Raw genomic sequence first — 10,824 nt, 5'->3', positions numbered from 1 at the left:
ATAATGACCATTGTTATGTTTGGAGGAAAAAGGGGGAGGCTTGCAAGCCAAAGAACACCATCCCAACCATGAAGCATGGGGGTGGCAGCATCATGTTTTGGGGGTGCTTTGCTGCAGGAAGGACTGGTGCACTTCACAAAATAGATGGCATCATTCGGAAGGAAAATTCTGTGGATATATTGAAGCAACATCTCAAGACATCAGTCAGGAAGTTAAAGCTTGGTCGCAAATGGGCCTTCCAAATGGACAATGACCCCAAGCATACTTCCAAAGTTGTGGCAAAATGGCTTAAGGACAACAAAGTCAAGGTATTGGAGTGGCCATCACAAAGCCCTGACCTCAATCCTTTAGAACATTTGTTGGAAGAACTGAAAAAGTGTGTGCAAGCAAAGAGGCATACAAACCTGACTTAGTTACACCAGCTCTGTCAGGAGGAATGGGCCAAAATTCACCCAACTTATTGTGGGAAGTTTGTGGAAGGCTACATGAAACATTTGACCCAAGTTAAACAATTTAAAGGCAATTTTACCAAATACGAATTGAGTGTATGTAAACTTCTGACCCACTGGGAATGTGATGAAAGAAATAAAAGCTTAAATAAATAATTTGCTCTACTATTATTCTGGCATTTCACATTCTTAAAATAAGGTGGTGATCCTAACTGACCTAAGACAGGGAATGTTTACTCGGATTAAGTGTCAGGAATTGTGAAAAACTGAGTTGAAATGTATGTAAACTTCCGACTTCAACTGTATTAGTTATGCTAGTACTGGTGATGGCATTATGGGAGAAAGACTAAGCATTTACATTTACATTTACATTTAAGTCATTTAGCAGACGGTCTTATCCAGAGCGACTTACAAATTGGTGCATTCACCTTATGACATCCTAAAGGGGAAATTTCAATGTTTAGTACACGAGGACTTGGCATGAATAACTGAAGCTTGGTTAACTAGTCATTAGTGGGTTGTGGTCTCAGAAGGCAGCATGGAATGCATCCTCATGTGTGTCAGACGCCATGCCTGATGCAGTGTTCCGTGGTCTCACACACAAAGCCCTTCTTCAGACACATACCTTTGTATCCGTGACCCTTTGTAACACCGATGACGTCGATCATCTCATCCTGGGTGAAGACATTGGTGATGGGGATAGACTGCTCCAGCTTCTCACGGGCCCAGTCCACCTTGTCAGATATGGAGCCTCCATTGAGCTGCACCTCCATCAGGTGGGACTTCTTCTGCCTCAGGGGCAGCAGCCTCATCTGCGTGTGGGCGATGTGTTGTGATACCAGCATTCAAACTGTGTGATAAAGTTAGAGTAACGGAACAAAGTGTTGGACGTGAAACAGAACCTTTCCCCACTTTAATCCAATCTGGACCTAGCCATCATCTTCAGGACCTGTTAGCTCCTGAGGAAGTAGACCATCCTCACATTGTACTGTATGTGCAGTCTCTTTGCAGGCCTATTCCATTTCCAGGGCTTTTCGTTGAGGGGTGTCAGTGCCCTAAGCACTAGCCCCCTGAATTCCAACAGAATAATTTAATCAGTATGCCCAGAGATCTCATTACAGAAGACTGTCTGAATACAGCAGGCTGGGTGATTGACAGACTGAAGGTACTTTCAGGGGTGTTCATAGTTAAATTGTATTTCACTTCCCACTTTGTCTATCAGCGCTTAGTCAGTCAGCCTCCCACATTGCTCTGACACATTCTGGGAAGGTTTATGGGGGGAAGGGATGTGTTAGCGTGATTCAGTGAGGCTGTGTGTGTGCGTGTGTTTGTGTATGTTCTCTTCTGATGTACAGTATGTGGAGCTAACATACGTGACGCAGTAAAAATGTATGAGACCGGCAACTTTCCAATGGGTGTGTGGGTAACTATCCCTAAAAGAGAGATTTTATTTTCACATTTGAATACAGATAAGAAAACATGAATTAATGATGAATTTAATATAATGAGGCCGTTTCCTCTACATCCACACTTAGCACATCTGTGGAGACAACAGCTTGCCGAGCACTTAATGTCATGGAAAGTATTTCACCTTCAACTGAGTTTACACAAATTAATAATAATCTTGAGAGTTTATTTGATGACTAAGTCTTTTTTTTTTGCTCTGAGATCTACGCTGAAACCGTTTTTGGGAGTATCTCAAGGGCAACCGGGTACTAGTACATTGTCAGATGAAAGCTACACAGCATCTCACTAATGAAATGCAAACCTTCCTAGTTCCAAGGCTTTTCTCTGAAGTTTGATGCTTAAAAGTTTCATTTTGAACAAGAAACTGATATGGGAAGACATTGCACTTTTTTATATGGGCCCCTCTACACCATTCATCCTTTCTCTCATTTCTCTTAAAAACTCCACTCTCGCTGTCTTAGAAAAAAGGTTTCCAAAAGGGCTCTTAGGGAGGGATAGGGTTCTACCTATTGATCAGAGTTGATCAGAATAACCCTTTTTAGAAGACAAGGGTTATTTGTAAGGCAAAGGGTTCAACCTAGAACAGGGGTGGGCAAACTTTTTGGCTCAAGGGCAACATCGGAATTTTGAAATTCAAAGGATGTACGCATTTTTTGGGGGACCAATTGTTTGTTAAAATCAATTTACGGGGGCCTCCGAGTAGCACTAGCAGGCCGAGATATCTTGGCAGGCCGAGATATCCTTGTCTCATCGCGCTCTCGCAGCTAATGTAGCGGGCCAGGCGCATGCACGCTAACACGGTCGCCAGATGTACGGTGTTTTCTCCGACACATTGGTGCTGCTGGATTCCGGGTTAAGCGGGCATTGTGTTAAGAACCAGTGCGGCTTGGCTGGGTAGTGTTTCGGAGGATGCACGGCTCTTGACCAGCGCCTCTCACGAGTCCAGATGGGAGTTGCAGTGATGGGACAAGACTGTAACTATCAATTGAATACTGCAAAATTGGGGAGAATGCGGCCCAGAATTGGGGAGAATTGACCCAGAAAATATAAAAAACTATATTTTATTTTATTTTTATTTCACCTTTATTTAACCAGGTAAGCAAGTTGAGAACAAGTTCTCATTTACAATTGCGACCTGGCCAAGATAAAGCAAAGCAGTTCGACACATACAACGACACAGAGTTACACATGGAGTAAAACAAACATACAGTCAATAATACAGTAAAAAAAAAACAAGTCTATATACAATGTGAGCAAATTAGGTGAGAAGGGAGGTAAAGGCAAAAAAGGCCATGGTGGCAAAGTAAATACAATATAGCAAGTAAAACACTGGAATGGTAGTTTTGCAATGGAAGAATGTGCAAAGTAGAAATAAAAATAATGGGGTGCAAAGGAGCAAAATAAATAAATAAATTAAATACAGTTTGGAAAGAGGTAGTTGTTGGGCTAAATTATAGGTGGGCTATGTACAGGTGCAGTAATCTGTAAGATGCTCTGACAGTTGGTGCTTAAAGCTAGTGAGGGAGATAAGTGTTTCCAATTTAAGAGATTTTTGTAGTTCGTTCCAGTCATTGGCAGCAGAGAACTGGAAGGAGAGGCGGCCAAAGAAAGAATTGGTTTTGGGGGTGACTAGAGAGATATACCTGCTGGAGCGTGTGCTACAGGTGGGAGATGCTATGGTGACCAGCGAGCTGAGATAAGGGGGGACTTTACCTAGCAGGGTCTTGTAGATGACATGGAGCCAGTGGGTTTGGCGACGAGTATGAAGCGAGGGCCAGCCAACGAGAGCGTACAGGTCGCAATGGTGGGTAGTATATGGGGCTTTGGTGACAAAACGGATAGCACTGTGATAGACTGCATCCAATTTGTTGAGTAGGGTATTGGGGGCTATTTTGTAAATGACATCGCCAAAGTTGAGGATTGGTAGGATGGTCAATTTTACAAGGGTATGTTTGGCAGCATGAGTGAAGGATGCTTTGTTGCGAAATAGGAAGCCAATTCTAGATTTAACTTTGGATTGGAGATGTTTGATATGGGTCTGGAAGGAGAGTTTACAGTCTAACCAGACACCTAAGTATTTGTAGTTGTCCACGTATTCTAAGTCAGAGCCGTCCAGAGTAGTGATGTTGGACAGGCGGGTAGGTGCAGGTAGCGATCGGTTGAAGAGCATGCATTTAGTTTTACTTGTATTTAAGAGCAATTGGAGGCCACGGAAGGAGAGTTGTATGGCATTGAAGCTTGCCTGGAGGGTTGTTAACACAGTGTCCAAAGAAGGGCCGGAAGTATACAGAATGGTGTCGTCTGCGTAGAGGTGGATCAGAGACTCACCAGCAGCAAGAGCGACCTCATTGATGTATACAGAGAAAGAGTCGGTCCAAGAATTGAACCCTGTGGCATCCCCATAGAGACTGCCAGAGGTCCGGACAGCAGACCCTCCGATTTGACACACTGAACTCTATCAGAGAAGTAGTTGGTGAACCAGGCGAGGCAATCATTTGAGAAACCAAGGCTGTCGAGTCTGCCGATGAGGATGTGGTGGTTGACAGAGTCGAAAGCCTTGGCCAGATCAATGAATACGGCTGCACAGTAATGTTTCTTATCGATGGCGGTTAAGATGTCGTTTAGGACCTTGAGCGTGGCTGAGGTGCACCCATGACCAGCTCTGAAACCAGATTGCATAGCAGAGAAGGTATGGTGAGATTCGAAATGGTCGGTAATCTGTTTGTTGACTTGGCTTTCGAAGACCTTAGAAAGGCATGGTAGGATAGATATAGGTCTGTAGCAGTTTGGGTCAAGAGTGTCCCCCCCTTTGAAGAGGGGGATGACCGCAGCTGCTTTCCAATCTTTGGGAATCTCAGATGACACGAAAGAGAGGTTGAACAGGCTAGTAATAGGGGTGGCAACAATTTCGGCAGATAATTTTAGAAAGAAAGGGTCCAGATTGTCTAGCCCGGCTGATTTGTAGGGGTCCAGATTTTTCAGCTCTTTCAAAACTTCAGCTGAATGGATTTGGGAGAAGGAGAAATGGGGAAGGCTTGGGCGAGTTGCTGTTGGGGGTGCAGTGCTGTTGACCGGGGTAGGAGTTGCCAGGTGGAAAGCATGGCCAGCCGTAGAAAAATGCTTATTGAAATTCTCAATTATGGTGGATTTATCAGTGGTGACAGTGTTTCCTATCTTCAGTGCAGTGGGCAGCTGGGAGGAGGTGTTCTTATTCTCCATGGACTTTACAGTGTCCCAGAACTTTTTAGAGTTAGTGTATATCGATATATATATCGAATCTTCCATTCCTCTCAAAAATTTTAGAAAAGGCTGTTGCGCAGCAACTCACTGCCTTCCTGAAGACAAACAATGTATACAAAATGCTTCAGTCTGGTTTTAGACCCCATCATAGCACTGAGACTGCACTTGTGAAGGTGGTAAATGACCTTTTAATGGCATCAGACTGAGGCTCTGCATCTGTCCTCGTGCTCCTAGACCTTAGTGCTGCTTTTGATACCATCGATCACCACATTCTTTTGGAGAGATTGGAAACCCAAATTGGTCTACACGGACAAGTTCTGGCCTGGTTTAGATCTTATCTGTTGGAAAGATATCAGTTTGTCTCTGTGAATGGTTTGTCCTCTGACAAATCAACTGTAAATTTCGATGTTCCTCAAGGTTCCGTTTTAGGACCATTATTGTTTTCACTATATATCTTATCTCTTGGGGATGTCATTCGAATACATAATGTTAACTTTCACTGCTATGCGGATGACACACAGCTGTACATTTCAATGAAACATGGTGAAGCCCCAAAATTGCCCTCGCTAGAAGCATGTGTTTCAGACATAAGGAAGTGGATGGCTGCAAACGTTCTACTTTTAAACTCGGACAAAACAGAGATGCTTGTTCTAGGTCCCAAGAAACAAAGAGATCTTCTGTTGAATCTGACAATTAATCTTAATGGTTGTACAGTCGTCTCAAATAAAACTGTGAAGGACCTCAGCGTTACTCTGGACCCTGATCTCTCTTTTGAAGAACATATCAACACCATTTCAAGGACAGCTTTTTTCCATCTACGTAACATTGCAAAAATCAGAAACTTTCTGTCCAAAAATGATGCAGAAAAATTAATCCATGCTTTTGTTACTTCTAGGTTAGACTAATGCAATGCTCTACTTTCCGGCTACCCGGATAAAGCACTAAATAAACTTCAGCTAGTGCTAAATACGGCTGCTAGAATCCTGACTAGAACCCAAAAATTTGATCATATTACTCCAGTGCTAGCCTCCCTACACTGGCTTACTGTCAAGGCAAGGGCTGATTTCAAGGTTTTACTGCTAACCTACAAAGCATTACATGGGCTTGCTCCTACCTATCTCTCTGATTTGGTCCTGCCGTACATACCTACACGTATGCTACGGTCACAAGATGCAGGCCTCCTAATTGTCCCTAGAATTTCTAAGCAAACAGCTGGAGGCAGGGCTTTCTCCTATAGAGCTCCATTTTTATGTAATGGTCTGTCTACCCATGTAAGAGACGCAAACTCTGTCTCAACCTTTAAGTCTTCACTGAAGACTCATCTCTTCAGTGGGTCATATGATTGAGTGTAGTCTGGCCCAGGAGTGGGAGTGGGAGGGTGAACGGAAAGGCTGGCTTACTGGGGCTCTTTCATACCTCTTTCATACCGTCCCTCATACCGTCCCCCATACCGTCCCCCCTATACTCGACCTTGTCTCAGGATGGTAAGTTGGTGGTTGAAGATATTCCTCTAGTGGTGTGGGGGCTGTGCTTTGGCAAAGTGGGTGGGGTTATATCCTTCCTGTTTGGCCCTGTCCGGGGGTGTCCTCGGATGGGGCCACAGTGTCTCCTGACCCCTCTTGTCTCAACCTCCAGTATTTATGCTGCAGTAGTTTATGTGTCTGGGGGCTAGGGTTTGTTATATCTGGAGTACCTCTCCAGTCCTATTCGGTGTCCTGTGTGAATTTAAGTGTGCTCTCTCTAATTCTCTCTTTCTCTCTTTTTTTCTCTCTCTCAGAGGACCTGAGCCCTAGGACCATGCCTCAGGACTACCTGACATGATGGCTCCTTGCTGTCCCCAGTCCACCTGGCCGTGCTGCTGCTCCAGTTTCAACTGTTCTGCCTTATTATTATTGGACCATGCTGGTCATTTATGAACATTTGAACATCTTGGCCATGTTCTGTTATAATCTCCACCCAGCACAGCCAGAAGAGGACTGGCCACCCCACATAGCCTGGTTCCTCTCTGGGTTTCTTCCTAGGTTTTGGCCTTTCTAGGGAGTTTTTCCTAGCCATCGTGCTTCTACACCTGCATTGCTTGCTGTTTGGGGTTTTAGGCTGGGTTTCTGTACAGCACTTTGAGATATCAGCTGATGTACGAAGGGCTATATAAATAAATTTGATTTGATTTGATTCCTAATGCCACTGTGTTAGGGTATAACTAGGCCTCAAAGAAAGGCCTTATGATATATGTAACATATTGTCATCAATAATACAATTTTAAAAGCTAGTAAGGCTGGTGGGAATTCAGGTATATAATTTATTGAACAATTATTTCTTAGAATGCACTTATGTATACATTTTGTAATGGTAACAGATATTTTTTAAATACATTTTGTGTTAAAATAAATCAAATTATATGTGCCTTATTCGCATAAATACACTGGGTGGATTTGCATATGAATACATTACCATAAAGGAGTGGAACAGGTCTGTAACTTCCGAAAACCTGCTCTAGCTAGGCCTACCTGCACTCACCTGCTCTCTCTAGGCCTACCTGCACTATCTAGGCCTACCTGCACTCACCTGAGCTGTCTAGACTGCCTCATTAATTACTGCTGTTGTCATGTTCTGTTGCATAATTCAACAAGTATGTCAATAGCAGGATACCCTTGGATAAAAAACCAACACGCTTGACTATAGATTACACATATCGATACATACTTTACACTGTTTGCAAGATCAGACATAATATCACTATAAACCGAGTGTTCATTTTTGAAAGTTGCTTTCATGTTAAAAAAAATGTCTGTGTACTCAATGATTAATTTTTCAATTCCACAAAAATATGAACACCCATTAAAATAAAGTTCTCGTTCTTCTCTTTCTTTTGATATTAGTGTCAAGACGAGGCATTAAATCCCAGATGAAGCTTTAACATTCTTGTAGATGCAATGGAAAGACAATGTTTTGCATCGAGCCCCTTTCAACCATCACTGGGTTGTGTTTGACATGTCATTACAAACATTTCCGCGATCGTAACGTAACAGGAAAAAACTACAGGCACAAGCAAAAGTATAAAAGTCACAGGAGTAAAATGAAAGCAATCAATCCAGAGAGATTACAGTTGAAGTCAAAAGTTTACATACAACTTAGCCAAACACAATTAAACTCAGTTTTCATTTCATCCTAATAAACATTCCCTGTCTTAGGTCAGTTAGGATCACCAATTTATTTTAAGAATGTGAAATGCCAGAATAATAGTAGAGAGAAATATTTCTGTCAGCTTTTATTTCTTTCATCACATTCCCAGTGGGTCAGAAATTTACATACACTCAATTAGTATTTGGTAGCATTGCCTTTTAAATTGTTCAACTTGGGTCAAATGTTTCAAGTAGCCTTCCACAAACTTCCCACAATAAGTTGGATGAATTTTGGCCCATTCCTCCTGACAGAGCTGGTGTACCTGAGTCAGGTTTGTATGCCTCCTTGCTTGCACACGCTATTTCAGTTCTGCCCACAAATGTTCTAAAGGATTGAGGTCAGGGCTTTGTGATGGCCACTCCAATACCTTGACTTTGTTGTCCTTAAGCCATTTTGCCACAACTTTGGAAGTAGGCTTGGGGTCATTGTCCATTTGGAAGACTCATTTGCAACCAAGGTTTAACTTCCTGACTGATGTCTTGAGATGTTGCTTCAATATATCCACATCATTTTCCTCCCTCATGAAGCCATCAATTTTGTGAAGTGCACCAGTCCCTCCTGCAGCAAAGCACATGATGCTGCCACCACCGTGCTTCACGGTTGCGATGGTGTTCTTCGGCTTGCAAGCCTCCCCCTTTTTCCTTCAAACACAACGATGGTCATTATGGCCAAACAGTTATATTTTTGTTTCATCAGACCAGAGGACATTTCTCCAAAAAGTACAATCTTTGTCCCTATGTGCAGTTGCAAACCGTAGTCTGTTTTTTTTAAATGGTGGTTTTGGAGCATTGGCTTCTTCCTTGCTGAGCGGCCTTTCAGGTCATTTCGATATAGGACGTGTTTAACTGTGGATATTGATATTTTTGTACTTGTTTCCTCCAGCATCTTCACAAGGTCCTTTGCTGTTGTTGTGGGATTGATTTGCACTTTTCACACCAAAGTACGTTCATTTCTAGGAGCCAGAACGCGTCTCCCTCCTGAGCGGTATGATGGCTGCATGGTCCCATGGTGTTTATACTTGCGTACTATTGTTTGTACAGATGAACGTGGTACCTTCAGGCATTTGGAAATTGCTCCCAAGGCTGATTCAGACTTGTGGAGGTCTACACATTTTTCCTGAGGTCTTGGCTGATTTCTTTTGATTTTCTCATGATGTCAAGCAAAGAGTTTGAAGGTAGTCCTTGAAATACATCCACTGGTACACCTTCAATGGACTCAAATTATGTCAATTAGCCTATCAGAAGCTTCCAAAGCCATTACATCATTTTCTGGAATTTTCCAAGCTGTTTAAAGTCACAGTCAACTTAGTGTATGTAAACTTCTGACCCACTGGAATTGTGATACAGTGAATTATAAGTGAAATGATCTGTCTGTAAACAATTGTTGGAAAAATTATCTGTGTCATGCCCAAAGTAGATGTCCCTAACTGACCTGCCAAAACTATAGTTTGTTAACATGAAATTTGGTTGAAAAACGAGTTTTAATTACTCCAACCTAAGTGTATGTAATCTTCCGACTTCAACTGTATGTGACAAGTGGATTTTGCACCCTCAAACCCAGAACATAGATGGCTGAAAAAGACAGATCCTCGGGTGGCGGGGCATGCCACGGTACTTTCAGTCCCTTTCTCCCCCATATGTGACTCTGGGCCCTTGAAAACGCAGATGCCTTGTCGATCTGTAATTGATTGTTGCTCTGTTGCCTGTGCAGCTTTGGTAATTTAGCGTTCTCTCTCCTCTCTCCTGTCTTTGAGAGCCAACCCTCAAAATGTGACTACAATTCAGACAACCTGTACAGTAGTGGATCCTCTGAATGAGACCGTCTCACCAAGAACATTGAATGAATATGGTTTAAAATACTTTGAGGGGACTGTCTGTTCAGTGAATGAGTGTGTGCGTGGGGTAATAACACCCTTTCATTTTTACTTCTTACAAATGAAATTGGATCTAGTAAACAAACAATGGTTGATATCCAGGTAGCGAATTCCCTTTACCTTTCCATACCTACATCCATACCTGTAATTACCATTCTATTAGTGTGTCTTAGAATGAGACTCCCAAAGCTATATGACAAGCCTGTCAGGTTTGGGTTAGATGTAGTGGAAAGGGAGGAGAGTAGAGAAGAGGGGAGGACAGAGGAGGTGAAGTGAGGAGATCAAAAAAAGAATAATAAGCCCTCTCATGCTCCTCTCCAAGTATGTCCCAAGGTATGTTCAATAAAAGCCCCTGTGGTAATCACAGAATACACCCTCCTCCATACAGCTGTGACATCCCTCTTTCTTTCTTTTCCTTTGCTTCTTTTCTCCGTGAGCCTCGCCAATATGGAGGACCAAACTTTCTAGAATTAGAAATAAATGAATATATAAATACACACATAAATAGATAAATACATTAATAAATACATTAATAGACATACAGTATATATAAATAAATGAATAAAGGTAATACAAAAATACTGACCAAAATTCATTCATTTTTCTCTACAT

At 42.4% G+C, this 10,824-nt stretch overlaps 1 non-coding gene across 1 annotated transcript; it reads right to left on the bottom strand.

The window, feature by feature from the left end:
- Positions 1-968: 968 nt before the first annotated feature.
- LOC115131222 (small nucleolar RNA U83B) lies at positions 969-1,052 on the bottom strand. Its single transcript, XR_003863922.1, has one exon. It is a non-coding gene; the product is annotated as a small nucleolar RNA U83B (small nucleolar RNA).
- Positions 1,053-10,824: the final 9,772 nt, after the last annotated feature.

Source organism: Oncorhynchus nerka, linkage group LG6 (assembly GCF_034236695.1).
Source record: "Oncorhynchus nerka isolate Pitt River linkage group LG6, Oner_Uvic_2.0, whole genome shotgun sequence".
NCBI classification, from domain to species: Eukaryota; Metazoa; Chordata; class Actinopteri; order Salmoniformes; family Salmonidae; genus Oncorhynchus; species Oncorhynchus nerka.
The sequence above is the reverse complement of the archived record's forward strand: the minus strand, read 5'-3'. Positions and strand labels throughout refer to the sequence as shown.